Below are 12,782 nucleotides of genomic sequence, written 5' to 3'. Positions count from 1 at the left end.
TGTAATCCTTTTACCTATACAGCCCTATTTGTATATATTAAGATTTATGATTTATTAACCCACCTCATGTACCCTCACATTAAAACATTTATACTTCTAGAACAGTAGTATGTTATATGGAGAATTCATGTTTTTGTATTTGCTACCTATATATTTGCTAAATATTCTGCAGAATTAAACAATGGCTGCACCAGGTCAAGTTTGAAATAATACATCTAGGTTGATTAATATTAACTGAAAAACACAATATTCCATTGGTTTTCCCATCGTTATAGCTCTTATTGATATCAAAAGGAAATGCTATGGAATAAGTTCTACATGTACATTCAAGAGATTAAAACTCAGCTTTGTGTCCTAGTAGTGCTGCATGCACTTTTCTCTCTGCAGTAATTTCAATACATAATTCTAAGAAACAGATCATAATAATAGGAATTTTGTAGGAAATTACATGTATGCAATTGTTATACCATGTTAACCAGTGGATATCCTGATATTTCATACATCATATTGAAGTTGGATGTGACCCTGGACAAACACTGACCTCTTTATGATTAGATTTGTCTGTTGTCTAAATTTAATTTTACCCATATTCATCATCAGAGGTAGAGTAATATTGTGCCATGTACATCAGGAATTAGTGCTGCACAAATGGGTGTAATAATGAAAATAATAATAATGTTTTTCTGTTTCTTTTTCTTAAGCTTGTAGTGACAGGAGAGGAAATATGACTTGAGCCCAGGTAAACATTTATTTTATGCGTAATTTTTGCTTTAGTTATATAATGTATGTTATGGTACTAATCAGAACATGAATGTCAACATAACCGTCTTTTTGTAGTCAATGGATCAGTGAAGTACCATAATGATTAATCGTGAAATTTAATTTATCCTGGTACAAAGGAACAAAGGACAGAAAAGAACATTATGGAAACGTACACATGTAAAAAATGATAATTTAACTTTGATGCTGCTACAAAAACCTTTGAAAATTCCCCTTAAAAAACAATTTATTAATTTAGTTATAAAAAGACATCCGTTTCTGTAGACATGAACCTGGTTGGTGTGAAGAGAATGCATCATTTAACTGTGTTGTATAGTGTATATTGGTAATCTTAGCAATGGATCTTTGATTTCCTTTTTGCATATAGCGGCAGACAGTCAACCACTTGGTCATGTTAAAACTTCTTTTACCTTAACCTGCCTGACAGTAGAGTAAGTCTATGTAAACAAAACACTATTCCTCCCACTAAAGGGCTCCTCATGTTTGAGTATTCATTGGTCATTTGTCCTTGCGACCGTTTCTCCTGCTGTAGGTGGGGCTAGAGTTGTGACAACGAGCATTCTTTGTTAGGTGGGGCTAGAGTTGTGACAACGAGCATTCTTTGTTTGTTTGTCCTTGCGACCCTCTCTCCCGCTGTAGGTGGGGCTAGAGTTGTGATAACGAGCATTCTTTGTCTTCTCGTCCTTGCGACCCTCTCTCCTGCCATTAGGTGGGGCTAGAGTTGTGACAATGAGCATTCTTTGTCTGTTCATCCTTGCGACCCTCTCTCCCGCTGTAGGTGGGGCTAGAGTTGTGACAACGAGCATTCTTTGTCTGTTCGTCCTTGCGACCCTCTCTCCTGCCGTTAGGTGGGGCTAGAGTTGTGACAACGAGCATTCTTTGTCTGTTCGTCCTTGCGACCCTCTCTCCTGCCGTTAGGTGGGGCTAGAGTTGTGACAACGAGCATTCTTTGTCAGTTCGTCCTTGCGACCCTCTCTCCCGCTGTAGGTGGGGCTAGAGTTGTGACAACGAGCATTCTTTGTTTTTGCGTCCTTGCGACCCTCTCTCCTGTCGAAGGTGGGGCTAGAGTTGTGACAACGAGCATTCTTTTACTGTTGGTTCTTTTGACCCTCTCTTCTTCCACATGTTGTGTAAGGCTTCTGACGATGGGTGCTGTTAACCTGGCCTTATTATCAGTTATTTGTCCTTCTAAACTTTTTTTTAAAATCATTTACCCCTTTTTTGTTTTTGTTTTTTTCAACTAGGGTAACCGTCTCAGAGCTGTTTTAATAAATTCCTAAATAACTTTCTTGTTTAATTGGAAGGCATGGTTATAAATTTACTGCTGATGTGTGTGCAATTGTCTTCAATTTTTGTGCTATTTTACAATGATTGTTGTGCAGGTTGCAGATGTAGTATGGATTGCAAATACAGATCCATGGTTTATGCGGTACATTTATGTAATTTTTTTTAAACTTCACTAGAAATTGCATGTTTCAATTATAACTGTATTTAATGTGGTTAAAGTAGCTCAACCGTTTAGAACCAAGAAGTAAAATGTCTAAATTTTCGTTTTCTGTAGTTAACGGCTCATTTTCAGAAAAATATTCGTTGGGTGCCCCTGTAGGTGGCGGGCCAAGGAATGAAATATTTTCAGTTACAATGATTCTTACTGCTCAGTCCAATAGTCCCATTATTACAATTATTATAACTAAAGATGACAAAAATGGAATTGATGGTAAAAGCGTTACGTTTGCTGATCAATAAGACGTACAGTGTGCCTGGCTGGCTAAATTGTAACTCTTTATCTTTAAGGCATTCTTGCTTTGGTGCTGGTTTTTGCCAAAATGTTTGTTTGTCTGTTTGTTTTTGGTATAAAAAAAGGGATGAAAGGATGATGGTAGGTAATTAGTTTTATTAGAGTTACTCTAACCATCCCTTTGTAAGGGATTGATAAAATAGAGTCCATCTAAATTGTGCGTCTGTTCACACACAATGTGCTCCTGTCAACCTAAAGAGCCCACGTACTGAGCGCCACACCTCCATCAATGCCAAGAAAACACATCAAAAGAGTGATTCTACACAGCAAAATAGAAAGAAGCGTTTCAGGTGTTATTAAAGTGCGGAATCACACTTAGGGAACTTTCACGATCTACTCAAGTTGAATGTTAAAATAACGCGGTGTTTTGTCTTCACAGGGAATACTGTTCTCTTCAAGTTTCATCAAAGTGTTTATTTAAAGGCATGCTCTCACACGCAAAACTCGTCAATTGTCAAAGCACTGTGTATCATCTACCGACGTTCTGCCCCTTTTTGTAGGATATCAAATCTGAATCACAGTAACTGTAAAGAAAAAAGAAGGAATCATTACGGTGAAGGGGCTGGACTTTTTATCCTTACCACCTTTCCCTCGTATTTTAAATTCTTTCAGGAAGAGGACTTGAAGAGCAGTTTATTGAATACCCGAATTTTTTTCCAAAATGAGTAGAATCCTGATCTCTTGAATCATTAGTTTCCAGGTCCTCCTTATTAATTAAACTGGGATTCCACAAGATCCCATGAGTACTCCTGGATTCCATTATTGCAGGTAAACCCCTGTTCCGATCTGTTATAGACTGTTTGATTAAAACAGCTCGAAATTTTTTCAGTCTTTGGTGTTTGTATATCAGATCAAACACTCCTTCTTGTGTTTAATACATTTCCTTATTTTATCGGAAACCGAAGAGAATTCTGTAATAACGAAAAGATAAAGAGGTGTCCACAGTCCATGATGTTTTCCTTCAGCAGGCCGAGGTTGATAACACCATCCTCGATCTGAACAACTTTTCATATCATACTTAAGTCAAAGCCAGTGATTGTTTTATTAATTATTCCAAAGATTTTCCACTTCAAAACATGCTTAACTCGATCTATTATTTTAAAGTTTCCGTCCTCAAATATTTTCCTGTTGGGGAAATGAAAGAATGTTTCTTCCAGCAGATGTTTTTCAAATAGCAGTTGTCATCCGTCGAGTGGCATTGTCGGTCTGTTTTTTCCCATGTTTTGAGGCAGTAGTTCAGACTGTTTCGTCTTCACATAATGTGTAAAATCTTACGCCATTTTCTTCAGCACTACACTGCAAACACACATTAGAGCAAACTCGCCATTTATTACTTTGTCTGTCGTCAGTATCAATACAGTTGACGCCAAGTGTAATGATATTGGCAGGTTTGGTCATCGCCAGCTTGCTATGAAGAATTAGTCAAGAGATTTAAGCTCTTCAAAAGCAGAGAAATATTTTAAACAAATAATGACGGTTATCAAGACGTAATTACCTTGTACTTATACGAAGTTATGGCATGGATTTGCAGAGGGAATTAATTAATTCCAAATTTGGACAGTTTAAAAGTTGGTGGTTGTCCTTTGTGTCCGAAGAAGACTGCGTGTTGTGTGATAATATATGGATTCTCTGGGACAGGTGGGGGTACTGGACCTCCATTGTTGTAATTTCAGCCGAGGATGCTCTGTGGCGTCGTTCACAGGCTGCCATGAGTCTTTGAAGCCGTTCGTCCTCGAAACTGGTGGAGGCTGTGTGGATGTCACACCACGGAAAGTTCACCTTGACAGTGTCCTTGTACCGCTTCAGCGGGCGGTTTTTCTTTCTCTTGCCGGCCCCAAGCTCTCCATACAGCAGTTGACGGGGCATGCGATGGTCGTCCAACCTGATGCACGTCCCACCCATCGCAGCTAGGCCTTGATGAGTATGGGCTCAATACTGGTACAATCTTCACGGTCCAGGACCTTTGGTCTGTGATACGGTCTTGACAGCGGACGCCAAGTAGGGAATGGAAAGCACGCATGTGAAAGTGCTCCAGCTGTTTGACATGCCCGCGGTACAGTACACAAGTCTCGCACCCATACAGGAGAGAGGTGAAGACAACAGCTCTGTGAACTATCAGCTTCGTAGAGACGCAAATGTTATGGTGATTGTGCACCTCTGTGCCCCCGCCCCTAGGCCCCTAACGCTTGGCTTGCTTTGCTGATCCTGGATGTGGCTTCCCTCGTTTGAGATGATGCTGCCCAGGTACTTGAAGCTGTCGACATTTGCCAGCGGCGTGTCGTTGGTGCTAATGTTTGGCCCCACTGGTGGTGTTTGGAGTAGGCTGGTGCAGTACCTCGGTCTTGCTGAGGCTGATAGTCAGCCCGAAGGCCTTCGACGCCTCCTAGATTTGTTGATCTGCAGTTTGCTGTCCTTGTTTGCGAGAAGGGCACAATCTTCCGCAAATAGGGCTTCTTGAATCAGTTGGTGCCAGCACTTTGTCTTTGCGTTCAGATGCTGGAGATCAAAAAGGGAGAAATCCAGGCGGTATCTGATATCCTCCATGTCCTGTACAGCATGTGCCAGCATGCACTTGGAGAAGAGGTTAACAGGTCTGGGGCTGCAGTCGGACTTGCTCCCGTTATTCTTGTGGAAAGAAACGATGATACCATCCCGAAAGTCTTCAAGCATGACATCCTCGCTCCTATACTTTGCAGAACAAAGCCTCTAGTGCGTTGCGGCCCCCAGCTTTGAAAATCTCAGCTGGGATACTGTCTATTCCTAACGTTCTGTTGGAGTTCATGGCGGAGATAAATATTTGGAGGCTGATCAAGTCCCTCAACGACAGGTTGTTGCGGGATCTGCTGGAGAGTCGCTTTTTCAACTGTGGAAGGCCTCTTGAGTTATGTCGAGCAGCGTACAGCCCAGCGACCTCTGAGTCCTTCCTGGTCTTTGATCAAGTTCGATCTGTCAGAAGACAGCAGGGAGGAGCACCCTGATCTAGACGGGCCATAGACTGTTTTTATGGCGTTGAAGAATTGTTTTGTGATGTGGGTGTCTGCATAGTGCTGAACCTCCTCAGCCTTCTTCTGCCACCAAAGATCTTGCATTTTCCTGAGTTCTGTCCACACTCTGGAATATAGGTCTTTGAATTTTTCCTTATTTGACGTAGATGATTGTTCTCCCTGCAACTCGGCATAATATGCTTTGTTCGTGGCATCCAGTGCTGCCGAGATGGATTTATGATTCTCGTCGAACCAGTCCTGGTGTGACCGGGTTTTTGGGTCCTAGCACAGCTTTGGTAGTGCTAATGATCGTGTCCTTGACCTGCATGTGACGACTTCTCTGTGCTGCCTCATTCAAGGGGGTTTTCTCTAGAAAATTTCTTTTCCAAGGCATAATGGAAGCTATAGTGGTGAAGGTGGCGATAGTGTTTCAATTTGGCATTGTCGAATGACAGCTTTCAGTTTCTTGCTGTGCTGGGGTGGGGAACAATGTGGAGTTAAAAGTTATAGTTAAGACAAAGTATCAAACAAAAAAGAAATATGTGCTTACAATAAAATATTGTAACTCGTTCAAGAAATTCAAGCTATTTTTATGTGTGGCATATATGTGTATGTGTGCAGCCGAGTTAAACTAGTCTTTATACCCAATATTTAATATTATTATTGTGCCTAATGTACTGTGATTGATGGACATAAAAAAGAGCAATAATGATAATCTTTGCTTCTAGTTCTAGAGGTACACTATAATAAGGACGCCAGGCGTCTAAACTATACGGGTGAATACAGTTGGCAATGTCCAAACGCTTTGGTGAAAACATTCCTCAGTATGATGCCACACTATACGGGAGTAAAGATCAATGAGCGGTTCGTGGGTGAATACTATCCTTGACTTTAAGCAAAACACTGTTTACATTTTCAGTTAGGGTTAACCGACATTCGTTCGAGGGGTGTTTCGAGGGATGACATTTTGGACATCGTTAACGTTTCACAGGAGTGACAATCGTCTATCGTCTGTTCCCTTTCAACTGAATGGATGTCTCCAGTGATGGTGTGAATTCATCAACTGGTGAGGAGTCGTCTCCGTTCAATTGTTATTAGCGACCTTACTATCCGACAACGGCGACGTCCATGAAACCTTCGCAGAAAAATAGACTCCGCTCCTTTCATACCATTTCGCGATTATTCCGAGTCGCCCAGTTGGTTAAAAGAAGGGAAATTATGTTGGAGCTGAAGAGAGGGGGCCGCGTCCGAGTTCATTTATTGCCTTGCCGTTCCCGTCCTCAAAAAAACTTAAAAATTGGTCATTTCACGTCGTAGTCGTGCAGAGACGGCAAAGAAATTTACAAAAAGCGTGATGCACGTGCAGAGTTGTTGTTTTGCTAACTAAACCTATTGCTTTTTGATGCTGCCGTTGCCGTCGCCTTCGTACGTAGTTTCGTAAGGTCCCTAGTGACCATCTGCGACTACATAGACCAATGTTTATAGAGATCGCGCTTTTCGATCATGCGCGCCTGCATTTTGGAACGATCTCTCTTTAGCGCCCCGTCTGTGGAGTGGAATCTTTTTAAAGTAGACTTAAAACATTTTTTTATCCATTTATCTTGAATTTTTTTAGTTTTCTGACTTAGTTTCTTGTTATTACTAAAAGAGCATTTAGGTTTACTGTGATGAGCTAGAAATAAATTATTATTATTATCGGTATCATTATTCTAAATCATCTAGAACTTATTAAGAAAAACATTATTCACCTCTAGTTACGTATAGGCGGCTATGCGTAGGACCCTTTTTGGGTATTTCCGACGAATTCGAGGTCGCGACGATTGCGATTATGAAACGAGGATCTTAGAGAGTAATGTGAGGATTGCATTGCCATTCTGATCACGTTTGACAACGGTGGCTAGGAAATCTGTCAGATTCAGAGTTTTTGTCAGTGCGTATTAGACTTGTTTATTTTATTTTCTCGTATCCGTCATCGTCGTCGTCATGGTTGCTTGAACTGGATAGTAGCGTTACCAAGCAAAAAAATTCTTGATGTACGACGGAAAACACGTGACGAAAACGACTTCCACAAGTACCCATAGAGAGACTCATTGGTTTACCAACTCTGAGTTCTCTCTTTTACCTCTTTTACCATGCTCGTTTCCGCAGAGACATGAATTTCCTGACCATCACTCATTCGCAATAAAAAGACAGACTACAATAACTTAATTTAAAATACCCGGAGTGGGCTTCTGACACAGGAAGGAGTCAGAGCTGATGTTTATTTGGAGTGAGATAAATGTTTTTGTTTGTTGCTCAGGAAACACTTTGTAACAGCAGCGTAGTAGTACAGTAGTCTATCAGTTCAACAAAGGGCGTTTGAAATCCGGCAGCTGATCAGGTTAAAACCGATAGAAATCTTCAGAAAACAGGGAAATGGCATCTCTAAGTTGGGCACTGAATGACAAATGTAACGGAAAGATTTACAGCTGTTTACAACTTTCTAACCATTAAAGTGATTTTCATGCCACTCATTTCTATTTTTTCAAGGAAACGCTTTGTTTTTCTGGATTTATCAAAACTATATATTTCCGCCGAGCGGTATAAAAGTCTCCAAGAAAAGCAGAACTTTGCTTGGTCTATGTTTTGTGGTTTCCAAGAGTATCTTTTCTTGTGTTAATCACCACGTTTTTCATTTTTGAGTATTTCCTGGCGATTGTTGCAATCTCAACCTCAGATACGCCCTGATTCTTTAGGGACAACCCCATTCTCTTGCAATGGGGGGCAAAATGTCACGTGATTAGGTGTTCCTGCCGTTAGAAAAACATCTTTTCATCATGGAGAAGTGATGAGGGGCAGTAAAAAATTGAAACGTCAACTTTTCAGGGACGTCTCTCGTCATTATTCGATAAACCAAGGTTTTCAACTATCTAATCTGAATTCAAATCATTCCGTACCAAAGGGTTTTATTATTTTTTTCCTTTCTAATCAACTCTCCACAGCATGCAAAATCTTTTAATTAACTTATCTGCAAGCATTTCATATTATTCATAATTATAAGCTTCTTCTTATTTCTGTCTAACTGGACTGGATGTCTAACTTGTAGTTGTAATTCAGGGATTAACGTTTTAATGTATTATTTTGTATGTTATGCACGAAATCGCCAAAGGTGTTAAATCGCAGTTTATAAGCCTGCTCTAGCCTATTGACGCTATTCAACACTTCAGCCTGTATCTGGCTAGCAACGATGCATCTGTCGCCCACAAATGAAAAATTGTGAGTAAATAAATGACTGAAAATAGAATTAAAACAAGCCAACATGACACACCTTCTCAACAATATACTGACTGATCAGTTGCTACTGTCATTTAAATTTTTTTGCTTTCAATTCTGCCTAATTGTCAAAGCTTGTGGTGGGATTATTTTCCCTCGATGCGCATTTTTCGGTTTGCTTCTTACTGAATGACCGATGACTACAGTACAACCACAGTCAACATATCCTCTCAAAAAAACTCTGTCTTGTCACTCTTTTTATTGGGCTGATTGCAGGTCCAGATTCATCAAAATAAGTCCCTGCAAGTACCTACCATGTTTCAAGTTTTTAAGACCCTTTAAGGCTAAAATCTACTGGTCATACCGGATCTATAAAAGAACCTGTTCAGGCTAAAATCTCCTTACTGTATCTTAAAAACTCTTTACGTTTCACTGTTATTCTAAATTCATGTGATCGAGGTTTCATAGTACTTTTACATATAAATACTCATTTGGTATGAAGATATTACAAATCTTTATAGTTATGGGCTGAATACAACATAATTCTATCAGCTACAAGGAATGTTTTTCTCATATTTGTTCTTAAATTTATTTCGGCTTACATCCGGCATAAACCTTCGTCGCGAAAGATAACTGATATTGATTTTTTCTTCTTTTTTTTTTTGCTTATCTTGCAGCATAAGCTTTCACTCTCATTTCTGCATTGAAGGGTTGCCTGCGAATACAGCCGTCTCGACCTAAGGTTACTCCTCGCCACTAGGCCGGAATGTTTCTATCTCGCAAAAAATTCCCGGCGAGGATAGACGCCGTATTCACAGGCGACTTTGAGGGGCAGCTTTCCTTTTTAAGCCGGTGAAATTATAACAACGTGAAATGGCTAGACTAGTCAACAAGTGTTATCAGGTCAGTAAAATATGGTTTTTGTTGGTATTTTAAATAGACATCTTTCAGCTCACGTAACCAGTTCATGAGTACAATGCTTGTACCCGTAACTAAGAAGCAATCTGTCAATGAAGTCTGGTGCCTAAAAATCGATAATACAGTAGAACCTCGAACTAATTTCCCTTTCCCTTGATTACAGTTTCGCTGAAATTTACCCCGAAAAGTCGAATTCCCCTCTGACTCGAACTGTTTTTCGTTTCTCTTCAGAGTTCGAGTTACCGGGGTTCTACTGTATCTTTTGATAAGGTGATTGGTGGTTCGGGTCTTAGCCAATCGCATTTCAGTATCGAACTGGATGTTACTAAAACGGGGAGCGGGCAGCGGAAAAATGAAAAATGGGAACAAAACCTAGCTTGCACTTCAGCCCTATCAGTAACTTCATTTCCAATTCTCTGTTTTGCTTTCATTTTTCATTTTCCAGTTCCCCTGCTTTTCTCCGATTCCCCGTTTTAGTAACATCCCTATCGAACTGGTCTCTCAGCCTTGGTTTTTGAATAAATGGGAGTCTGAGAAGCGTGTTGTCTCCCTTGAATAACCGTTATGTTATCAGGAGCAATGAACGCCTTGGAGAGAGAAGAAAAGGAAAAGGTAGAAATAGGATTTATGCACATAATCATTGTGTAATGCAACACAATTTGTCCGTTCTCACCCTTGCGATTGTGTGAATTATCGCTACTTTGCTTTTGGTTAAAGCTGATGGTCAAGTTGTAAAAGTGTCCTTAAAATCCCCACTTGCAGAGATATTTAATGTACTAATCTGTATGTTATGTTTATGCCATAATGGGAATTATAAGAATTAAAACTCGAATAACACTTAAACCAAGCAAAAGCTCATTTGCTCTTGTTTGACTGATGAAATTAGACTACACTCAAGAAATACATTAAAAAATCAATAATCTTTTTGGATTGTCTGGAGAATTGTTTTGGCTCATTTTTTCGTGTTTACCAATCACGTTCCACGACCGTTCTAAATCCCTTTTAATCTTTTGCTCTGAAAGAGTCCTCTAGGCGCCATCATTCCTATTTTTTAATTTTGACAGTAGTAATCGGTGTCTAGACATGGTAGTAAACCTCACCCATTGTGCAGGGGCAATTGGTAATGAAATATTGTTTTAATAGTTCTGGTTTTTGATCTGTTAGACAAGTAATTATCCATTGTTTCATCAGTTCCAACAACATTACTCTACTTAAAATAGTAAGTTCTAATCTTGTTCTAATTTCAATTTTCTTTTTATAGACTCTTCAGTTCTCAATTAATCACTTTTGAGACAAACAGGCATTTGGATGAGGCTTAGGGGGTTTAGCGTGGTACGAAAATTTGAATTGTTAGTTACCGTGTGTAGGTAGTGATAAAAACTGAAAGAGCGAGAAAATGTAAATCAACTTCTATGCAGCTTCCTGTTGTGAAAACGATTTTTCCTATTTGGACTACCTTATAGCTTTTTTATAACATGCTGTTTGTCATTTTGAGTGGACACGATCAGATTAAACTGCCAATTTTTAAATTATATGTTCAGACTACAAATACCTTGCCTTGGAATTTCACGAGAAACCACTGAATACATTTTACGCTTCTCCTCTTCATTAATAAAAAAACATGCCGCAACGATCTCACATTAGAGAAGGTTGTTTTCCTTTACATTATAGTAACATTCGTGGATCTAAAATGAGCCCGCGCGAGGAGATAAGAAGCCTTTCTCTGTCCTCGCGTGTGTCCTCGTCTCTCGCGCGCACCCTTATTTCTTTCTTATAAAAAAAACACTGTTTAACACAAAGAACCCTCAGTTATGATCAAAATAACTGGATCAAATATGAAAAGCAACTTTTGGACTTTTTTAAAAAAGTTGTAACATTCACATTGTCGTGTTTTTGAAATAGAATACAGTTTTCCTAGTCCTAGACCCCTGGGGGGGGTTTGGTGCTCCCTATGATGGCCTATACGGGCAGGCTCCGCTCGAAAAAGGTATCTTTTTCAGGCTTCAGGTATAAGGGTAGAGATTTCACTCGTTGAAGTTATAAAAGGGTTGGGAAATCTATCATTTGGGTCTGTAATAGGGCCCAAAAGGGCTAACAGATGAATTTTATGAATAAAACTGAATGCAGGGCTGGCACTACGGCAAAGGGCTGATTTATTATAGGCCAATATTTCGGCTAACAAAATTAGCCTTCCTCAGGGCCATAGCCCTACATTTAGTTTTGTTTTATTATACACTTTAAGTGACGTCTGATTCACAGCATCTCTTTAATTAGAGATCCGGCAAGAGGAACAGTCAGTTATATTTACGTGCTGCGTGGACCTTTTCGTAGATGAATTTTATGGCTTTATAAAGTCGAGAAAGCGTTCTATTTTTGTGATTGATTCCTTTTTAAAAGACAGTGCATTTACAGCACTTAAAAGGGATGCAAAGTTCTAAACAAGGTCTGTGAAAGGGGTACCATTTGTCAATAGAAGGTATATGAAAGGGGTACCTTTTTTGTGAAAAATGATATATAAAAGGGTAAGGGGTTGGACCTCAGGGCGGAGCCTCCCAGTATAAACATTTGTTGATTACCCCCCTCCCGGTCCTAGACATGTACAAGAACCGATGTATCTCTACTTTAGAATTGAATTTAAGGATTTGTAATGTCATCTACATCTTGGTCCTTTAACAGGAGGGGAGTTTGAAGTACCCGGAAAAAGACTTATCGGTGTAGAAAAGGGACAATAAAAGACTTACGGTAAATCCTCTATATGCTACCCGGAGGGCTTATTTATTTCAAGCCCATTTGAGGTGGGGGCGGGGGGGCTTATTTCATTTAGAAACGACGATGGTATCAGTTCTCCATAAAGTGGAAAAGCCCTTGTACAAGACGTTTTAGGTCACGCAGCCAAGAATCAGAATCAAATCCGAACTTCCAGTTGGTAAATAAACCATCTTGGATCAGTCCACACGAAGTTTTACAGTCGTGATTGATTAATACAGTCTATTTTTTATTGGTGAAGAATAATTAGGGGAGGGGAGGCGGGCTTATTAACTTTCTTCCCC

General features: G+C 39.8%; 1 long non-coding RNA gene across 1 annotated transcript; it reads left to right on the top strand.

Moving 5' to 3' along the window:
- Window positions 1–8,670: 8,670 nt before the first annotated feature.
- On the top strand, window positions 8,671–11,179 carry LOC140926770 (uncharacterized). Its single transcript, XR_012164468.1, has 3 exons — window positions 8,671–8,817; window positions 9,492–9,717; window positions 10,994–11,179. It is a non-coding gene; the product is annotated as an uncharacterized lncRNA (long non-coding RNA).
- The last annotated feature ends 1,603 nt before the right edge of the window (window positions 11,180–12,782 follow it).

Source organism: Porites lutea, chromosome 2, assembly GCF_958299795.1.
Source record: "Porites lutea chromosome 2, jaPorLute2.1, whole genome shotgun sequence".
In the NCBI taxonomy this organism is placed as follows: domain Eukaryota; kingdom Metazoa; phylum Cnidaria; class Anthozoa; order Scleractinia; family Poritidae; genus Porites; species Porites lutea.
This window is presented reverse-complemented; position numbering and strand designations above follow the sequence as displayed.